Genomic DNA, 9,356 nt, shown 5'->3' on the forward strand with positions numbered 1-9,356 from the left:
TCACAAAGCTGGACAATGACTACGGATGATAGAAGGGGAATTTATGCCTCTTAGATGTGGTGTTGGAGAAGAGTATTAAATATACCACGGACTGCTAGAAGAAACAACAGGTTTATATTGTTGTTGTTGTTGTGTTGTTAGGTGCTGCCAAGTCGTAGATGATTCACAGCAACCCTATGAATGAAAGGCCTGAACACTGTTCATAGAGTTTCCGGAGGCAAGTCATTTTGGAAGTGAATGCCACTCCTGCTTCTAAGCTTGTTTTAATAGGGAAGATCCACCAAACACTGTCCACTCTGGGTAACCATTATCACATTTGGCACATCAGTGTCACAGTGTTTAGCATCAGAGAAGATGAAAGCAGGATGCTCCTTGGAGGCAAGGATTCTGAAGCTTTGTCTGACATACTTTGGGTATGTTGCAAGGAGAGACCAGTCCTTGGAGACGGACATCATGTTTGGGAGGGTGGAGATACAGCTCAAGAGAGGAAGACCCCGGATGAGATGGATTGACCCAGTAACTGGGGTAATGGGGGTAGGTTTGTCAGAGACAATAAGGTTGGCCCAGGATAGAGCAGGGTTTAGAGCTGTTGTACAATGAGTTGCAAATGACACGACAGCACATAACAACAATACATCATATGATTTCTTGACTGGACCTCCATAGTGCTGATCATAGATCCATAAAGAAAACAAAAATAAAGAATTAGAAATCCTCAGAAGTGGACCAACAAGCAACACCGTAATAAATGTAGAAAGATTGACGCTGTCGAGGTTTTCTTTTACTTGGATCCACAATTAATCTCTACAGAAGCAGAAGATCAGAAATCAAACATTTTCTATTGGGAACATCTGCTGCTAGGGACCTTTTTAGAGTGGAAAAAAAACCCCCAAAAGAATGCCAATTTAAAGATCAAGGGACATTTAACCTAAGCTCCGTTATTTTCAATTGCTTCATATGCATTTGAAAGTTGAACAATGAATAAAGAAGACTAAAGAAAAATTGATGTCTTTGAATTGTGATGTTGATAGAGAATATTGACTATACCAAAGACTGCCAAATAAACCAAACAAACTGTCTTTGGAAGCAGTGCAACCAGAGTGGTCCTTAGAAGTAAAAATGGCAAGACTTCATCTCACATATTTTAGGCATGTTGCTAGGAAGGGTCTACCTGGAAAAGGACATTATGATTAAAAACCTTGAGCACTAGCAATAGAGAGGAAGACCTTCAATGAGACGGATTGTCATAGTGCTTGCAACAATGAGCTTCAGCATAGTAGAGACCATGAGGATGACACAGAACCCATCAGTGTTTGATTTGGCTGTGTATAGAGTTGCTATGAATCTGAGCTGGGTCTATGACAGCTAATCACAACAATCACTCAATGGAGAGTAATGTGACAGTCTGCTTCTATAAAGACTCCAGCCTTTATGGGGCAGTTCTGCTCTGAGAAGAGTCAGAATTAGAGGACAAGTTTGATTTGTTTTTGTTGGATTCTTGGAACAGTTACTATACTGATAATTTATTAAATTCAGTAAGTGATCCAATGTACATGGTTTGTGGCAAGTAAACAACTTTAATTTAGTGACATTACAGTGTATCTAGGAATCACTTGTTATTCTTGTTGTTGGGTGCCGAAGAGTCAGCTTTAACTCAGTGATTGTGTATACAACAGGCTGACATTCTGCCTAATCTTGCCAGTGCTCTCATGATTTGCACTTAATCCCATTGCTGCAATCACTGTGTCAGTCTATCGTGTTGATTGGTCTTTACTCTCCTATGCTGACCTTCTACTTTTCCAAATATGGTATCCCTTTCCCAGAACTAGCACTTCTTTCTTTTTTTGAAATTTCAAGGATTTTATTTTACTTGGATACAAAATCATCATTTAAGAAGCAGCAGTCATGAAATCAAACAGACTATTGCATTGTACAAATCTGTTGCAAAACAAAGAGTAATAGTGTTAAAAAGCAAAGGTGTAATCTTTAGGATTAAGGTGCACCTGACACAAACCTTAATATTCTCAACTGCAACTTACATGTATTAAAATTAGTAATGAATAAGGAAAACTGGTTACTTTAACAGTAACACATTAACATAATTAGCATAATTTAAAAATAAATCATTAATTACTTTTAAAGTTCAATTATATATATATATATATTTCCCCAAAGAACAGAAGCTTTAAATTCTGTATAAGTAAGTCTGAAAATAAAGTTTAAAATTTTAAAATCAGAAAAAAGCCATGTAAGCATGCCGGGTAGTACTAAAAAACCAAATATCAGAACTGGCATCTCTTGCTAACATGCTTTGCATATGTGAAATGAAGCTGTACATTGTAGGGTGCTGAGTAACATTCCTGGTCATTATACACATTAAGTCAAGTAGCACAATACCAGTCCTGACAATCAAAAGTGTCTACTTCTGAGTCTACACTCAAGAGACTTGAAAGCAGAAGTGCAAACTTGTACACAAATGTCGATAGCAGCACTCTCCGTAATAGCCAAAAGGTAGAGACAATTCAAGTGTTCATTAACAAATGAAGAGATAAACACCACATGGTCTATTCACACACTGAAGTTCTGACACATGCTACATACAACATGGATGGACCCAGAAAATATTATTAGGGTCAGGGATGAAGTTGCAAGAACTACAGATGATTAAATAAGTCAGTCACAGAAGGTACTGTCAGACCTTGTATGGTCTTATTTATAGAGTAGCAGGAACAGGAAAATGACTGGAGGCTGAAGGTCATCAGTGGGTTTCAGAGGCAGGAGGAAGGGGAAAGAGGGGGCTCGTGTTGAGGAAGCAGTGAGTTTCTGTACAAGAGGATGAGGAGGTTGGCAATGGTTATGGGAGACGGCTGCCCAGTGGGATTAAGGTTAATATTATGAAGTTGTCTATTAGTGGTTATCAGAGCTTGGAGGGAGTAGGAGAGATCGGGCATTGGACTTCTATTAAGAATGATGGAAGATATGGAAACAAGTGGCGGTAATGGTTGCACAACATGACAAACTAAGTAAATATCATTGATTTGCACATGAAAAAATGGTTGAAAAGGGAAATGTTTTGGTCTATCTATCATCCATCTAATCTAATCTAATCTAATCTAATCTAATCTAATCTAATCTAATCTAATCTAATCTATCTACTATCTATCCCCTATATCTATCTATCTATCTATCTATCTATCTATCTATCTATCTATCTATCTATCTATCTATCTACCTATCTTCTTTCTATTATTATTATTATCTCTCATCTATCTGCTTTAGATCAAGATCTTTTCAATCACTTTCTGTGCATCTGAAAGCGAGACAATAAATAAGGATAAAAGAATTGATGCCTTTGAGCTGTGATATTAAAGAAGAGCCCTGAACATCCCATGTTGTTGTTGCTGTTAATGTGCTGTCGAGTCACTAATAGCTGCCAAAAGATCAAACCGGTACATCTTGGAAAAGGTGGAGCCAGAGTGCTCATTGGTGGCAAAGTTGACAGACTCATCTCATGTACTTTGAGCATGCTACTAGAAGAACTTATTCCTTGGAGAGGGACATCATGCTTGGAAAGGTAGAGTCAGTGAAAGAGAAGAAGACCTTTGACGGATTGACACAGTGACTGCAGCAATGGACTCAAGCATGTCAGAGATGATGAGGATGGCGCAGGATAAGAAGGGCTCTAGGTCTGTTGTTCATTGGGTCTCCATGAGTTGTACTTGACTGAGGACACCTAAGAACGACAGCAACTACCTACCTATCTATTGCAAACTCCACAAAAATGAAAATGCATCTTCAGGCACTGTAAATATTCCCTGGGAGGAGTCCAATCACCTCTGGCTAAGACTCCTTCTCTCTTTACTTTCTCATGACCGTGAAGTCAGAACAAATGCACAGCTGACCCTGCAGCAGACTTTCAGAGGGGAGGAGATTGTCTAGCTTTTTATCTCAGAGCAGCTGGTGGGTTTGAAGCACCTGCCTTTGTGTAAAGCACAGGGAAGGAAATTGCCCATCTTTCTCGCTTAGAGCAACTGGTAGATTTCAACCAACTGCCTTTGGGCTGACCGTTCAATGCCTTATGCCTCAGTTACCAGAGCTCCTTGGTGAGTTACCAGAGTCTTCCAGGTAGGTCTGTATGTCTCTCTTCAACCCTGTCCTTACTTGGTTGCCTCTTCTTGGTGCATTGATTAGCTCTCCATCTCAGCCACCTCAGCCACCTCCTTCCTCACTTTTCTCTTCCTCTTTTGGGTGGCCAAAACAGTGAAGCACTCAGCTACTCACTAAAAGGTTGGTGGTTCACATGCTGCCGGAGGTGCCTTGGAAGAAAGGCCTGGTGTGCTACCCTGTGAAAACCCTACGGAGTACAGCTCTGTTCTGATTCATGTGGGCTTGGCAGGGGACAGAGTTGATTTGACGGCGACTGGCTTGAGAGTCCCTGGTGCTGCAGACAGTTAACTTGACTATTAAGTGAAGTGTAAGTCCACCCAGTGTCACCTCAGAGGAAGGGGTTGCTGAACTACTTCCAGAAAACCAGCCATTAAAACCTCTTCCTAACAGTGGCATTATGCAGGATTTGTCCTTTTAAAAAAACTTTATACTAGTTTATTTACAAAATTCGAATACATTGTTTTCAAGAACAGATTCTTTCAATTTCCCTCACCCACTCCATCTAATTGTTGAGGGGAAACTAAGAAAAGAGGGGATAAATAATAAACACTGTATTGAAATAGATGAGGGAAAGAATTGTCTAAAGAAATATGTGATGAGGTATTATGTGCATGACAACAGTCCAGAATGAGAGGTGCATAGCAAAGTGGACTGGGGTGGGGAGGGGGGAGGAGGGAGGAAATTGTGCAACAATGAAAGAATTTCTTTAAAGAGAAAAGTGAACTTGTGGTGGGGGCAGGGGTAGGGAGAAAATGTGCAACAATGAATGGAAATTCAAGTTTTCGGTAAACTTTTGTTAAAATATCAACAACAACAACAACATAATTAACAGTCTCAAAAAACCAAAATACTCATCGTAGGGCCGGGAGTGCATGCTGGGAAGGGTAGTCCGTGATTCTCTCTGAAGCAGGACGATTCCTCGAGGTCCGAGGTCCAGGAACAGAGGGCAGGGGTGTGGGGATCCCGCCAAGGAGGAGCAGTCCCAGCTGGTGGGGCATCTCAGTGCTCTTCGCCGTCAGGGAGTACAGGGGTGCTGTTTGGAGGGGCTTCTGCCGTGGCGGAGATCCAGGCCTTACTCTGCACTACAGCCCTTATATTTAGGACGGTAATAAGTTATCTGTGTAAGGTTCTTTACCCTCACTGCTTAGGCGTCGTTTAGGCCAACAGGATAAGTTGCCTATGTAAAGTTCTTAAACCTGATTGCTCAAACATTGTCGATCAGAGCTAGGACAACCGTCAAAGTTGTCGGTGTAAGATCCCTTTTGATTACTAGCTAATCAATTTCAACCTGATTAGCTAGCTGTGAGACTGTTACTCCAGCAACTAAGGATTTACAATCCAGTCTCCATGATAGAAAAAACCCTGAGAAATTACCCAAAAAATTGACAATCAGCAAAGAAGCCTGCCTCAGATATCAAACACGAGATGTCAGCCAGCCAGCAGGGGAAGAGAACTCAGAACAACTTTCCTTATCAGATCCCTGGATACTTCCCCCCAGAATGCTTCCCACATTCTTTTCCCTTACCCGCTCTCTTTGACCCCCAGTTTAAAGGTCTTCATTCTAAGATAGGAGAGGTTTTTGGAGTATCTGTGCTATTGTTTTCTATCAGATTACCAGCATCTGAATAAAGTGCTTTTAGGAGTCTCAAACCAAAAAACTACCAAAAACCTTTCTGGTGCATGGCTCTACTCTAAGACACATGAGTTGATTCCAAGAGCAGCCAGTTTTCATCCTTCTTACTGTCTCTCCTGGTACCTCACAGCCTTAGGAGGTGACTTGAGCCTCTCGGTTCTGAATCTTCTAGTCTCTCCTCTCTCTATGCCTTCACCTAGCCTTGCTATCACCAGTTTCTGGGCAGAGGTTAAAAGTCAGACAGTATTTCTGAGTAATTTTGGGCCCTGGCTCTTCTCTCTCTGCTCTTCAAGTTGGTTCAGCTATCTGATGAATCTACCTCAAAGTTGCAAGAACTTCAAATAAGGGAAGGTCTGCAAAGGGTCATAAAACACCCTGAAGCTATAAACCAGTCCTATGTCCTGACCAGTCCCTGCCTCTGCCTCCATTTCATAGACTTCAATTGCCTACCAGTCATCAACGTTCACTCAATCGATTTGACTTTTGTGGTAGAGCTGCTCTCTGTAGAGTTTTCATTGGCTGTTTTTTTTTAGCAGAAGTACAGTGCCAGATCTTTCTTCCTGGTCTGTCTTTGTCTGGAAGCTTGGCTGAAACCTGTCCACCACATGGGTGACTGTCAATATTTGCAATACTGGTGGCACCGTTTCTAACACCACAGCAGGACACAAATTCTCATAGAATGACAAACTGACAGGTGATGAACTTGTAGGGCTATGATGGAAATATTTGAGCCTGTCTGTGGCCCAGTGACATAGTGACTATAGCAATGGGCTTGAGTGTGGCAGAGACTGTGAGGATGGCACAGGCTAGGACAGGTTCAAATCTGTTTTCTGTAGGGTCATTATGGGTCAAACTCCACTCAGTGGCAGCAGCAACAACAACAACAACAACAACTACTACTACATCTGTGGCCCAAAGAGAAGGAAGCCACAGGGCTGTGTCACATGGACATACAGCTTTCTGGATGGGGTATGGGAGGGCTGACCTGTAAATGGGGTCAGGACTACCTCACAACCTTGAAGCAGTTAAAGTTTGAGTTCCTGCTCCAGTAGGTTAAGGACCCCAAGCCACAAGCAGACGGGGAGGACAAATAAAGTCAAAACAGTTGCTGTTGAGTAGGCTCTGAATCCTGGTAGTTGCACTTGTGTTGGGGTAGAATTAAGCTCCATGGGTTCTCAGTGACTGATTTTTTTCTTTTTTTTAAAAATAGACTGGCAGACCTTCTTTCCAAGGTGACCCTGGCTGGGTTTGAACTACTAGCCTTTCTGTTCTCTATACCACTCAGGGACTCTCAGCTCACCTCTGGGGTTATAAAAACAGGATGGCTTCTCCAACTCAGACACTGTTGTTGTTGTCATGTGCCATCGAGTCGCTTGCGACTCGTACAAGAGCTCTAAATGCTGTTCTATCCTCTGCCAACCTAGCCATCTCAAACGCACTTATTCCCACTGCTCCAGTCACAGAATCGATCCATCTCACCAAAGGTCTTCCTCTCCTTCACTTCCACTCCACGCTGCCAAACATGATATCCCTCTCCAAGGACCAGTCCCTCCTTGCAACATGCCCAAAATATGTCAGACGAAGCTTCAGAATCCTTGACTCCAGGGAACACTCTGGCTTCACCCTCTCCAGGACAAACCTGTTTGTTCTCCTAGCAGTTCATGGTATATTCAACACTCTTCTCCAGCACCACAGCTCAAAGGCATCAATCCTCTTTCTATCAGCCTTATTCACTGTCCAACTCTCTGATGCATAGCACATAACTAGCCCTCCTAAATCCCCCTGGTTAGGTGGAGGGGAGAGAGGAGACTCAGGACTCACTCACCTGGCGCTCCTGCCTCTGCACCTAGTTCTGTCTCCCCCAGCTGGGGGACTTGGTTGTATTTTCCTGCAGCTCAGGCGGTGATGTGGATTATGTTCAGGGCCAGCTGAGAGGCAAGGAGCCTGCCACATTGGGATTGCCAGCTGGGCAAGGAGCTGGCTGAGCTTGAACTTCAGTATTTATGCCTTCTGTGCTCACTGTCCTCTCCTCTGGCTGTGTCCTGCTGCCTCAGCCTCTGCTATAGGGTTGCTGAGGCCCCAGGGGGCCATCCAGGGGAGGAGAAGCCTCAGGAGGTCTGTGTCCTCACCCTCCCTCCCTGCCCGCCAAGGCGACTCAATTATGGAAGCTTCTCAGGGGCTCAAGCAGAGCCAAAGCCTGGGCTGGGACTCCGGGCTCTGGTTGTGGTGGTGGCAAGAGAATGGTCCTGCCGTCACCCTGGGGGACCTGCACCCTACCCTCCTTCCCCATCAGAATCATGTTCAATTAGATTTCCCCTTACAGAGCAAAGAAGGCAGCGATAATGATTGAACAACATGATGCGCATAATTGAGGCCACCAAATCCTACATGTGAAGAATGTTGAATTACCAAATGCTTTGTTACTTAAATATTTAACACACATGCATGTGCCCACAGACGTACTCATTAATAAATGAATGTTGAGTTCTTTTTATTAAATAATTTAATGTTGATGATTTTGTAATAATTAGAATGTTACAAAGCCAGTTAAAGGTCGTGTAATCATGGTGATAATTTAAAAAAAAACCCTATTTTCTCATTTTAATAAGTCCCTCAGTGGCACTATGGTTGATAGTTGGACTACAAACTGACGGATTGGTGGGTTGAACCGACCCAGGGATGACTATGAAGATGGACTGGACATTCTGTTTCTCAAAGGAGCAGTTTCGCTCTGCACACATGAGGTCGTCTTAGGGTCAGACTGATTAAAAGAAAACTACCACCAACAACAAAAATTTCACTTGTTTAAAAATAAGTTGTGGTACAAGGTTGATAACGGGCCATTTTAACCATCTTCATGGACAGCCAGGGACCTGAATCACGTTCATCGTCCTTAATTTTTCTGTAACCCTTAACAAAAGGTCATCTTCCCCATTCCTCCAGCCCACCCCTGGTAACAAGGTCTCAACTTTGATCTCTATATATTGTCTACTCTAGACATTTCAGATAAATCACTCCACCCCTTATTTGTCCTTTCCCCAGTATTTTTGAATATTTGTCCTTTTGTGAAGGACTAATTTCACTCAGCATGACATTTTCAAGGTTCATCCCTATCATGGCATGCATTGTTCCATTGCATAGATGGACACTTGGTCATCCACTTGTCTGTCAGTGGGAATTTGGGTATTTTCCCACCTTTTGGCTAGGAGTGGGATGACAGGGTCATAGACTGTTTAACTTCTCTCTCTGTGTTGAGTAAAACTTTTCAAAGATTGGTTTTCTAGTCAACCATTCATGTTGTTTGTTGTTGTTATATGCCATCCAGTCGGCTGCGACTCATAGCGACCCTATGTACAAGAGCCCTAAATGCTGTTCAATCCTATGCCAACCTCGCCATCTCAAACACACTCATTCTCACCACTCCACTCACAGAATCTATCCATCTCATCGAGGGTCTTCCTCTCCTGCGCCATCCCTCCACTCTCCCAAACATGATGTCCCTCTCCAAGGACCAATCCCTCCTTGCAACATGCCCAAAGTATGTCAGACGAAGCTT

This window comes from Elephantulus edwardii, unplaced genomic scaffold (assembly GCF_000299155.1).
Source record: "Elephantulus edwardii isolate Elephantulus edwardi_28Jun2011 unplaced genomic scaffold, EleEdw1.0 scaffold00226, whole genome shotgun sequence".
NCBI lineage: Eukaryota > Metazoa > Chordata > Mammalia > Macroscelidea > Macroscelididae > Elephantulus > Elephantulus edwardii.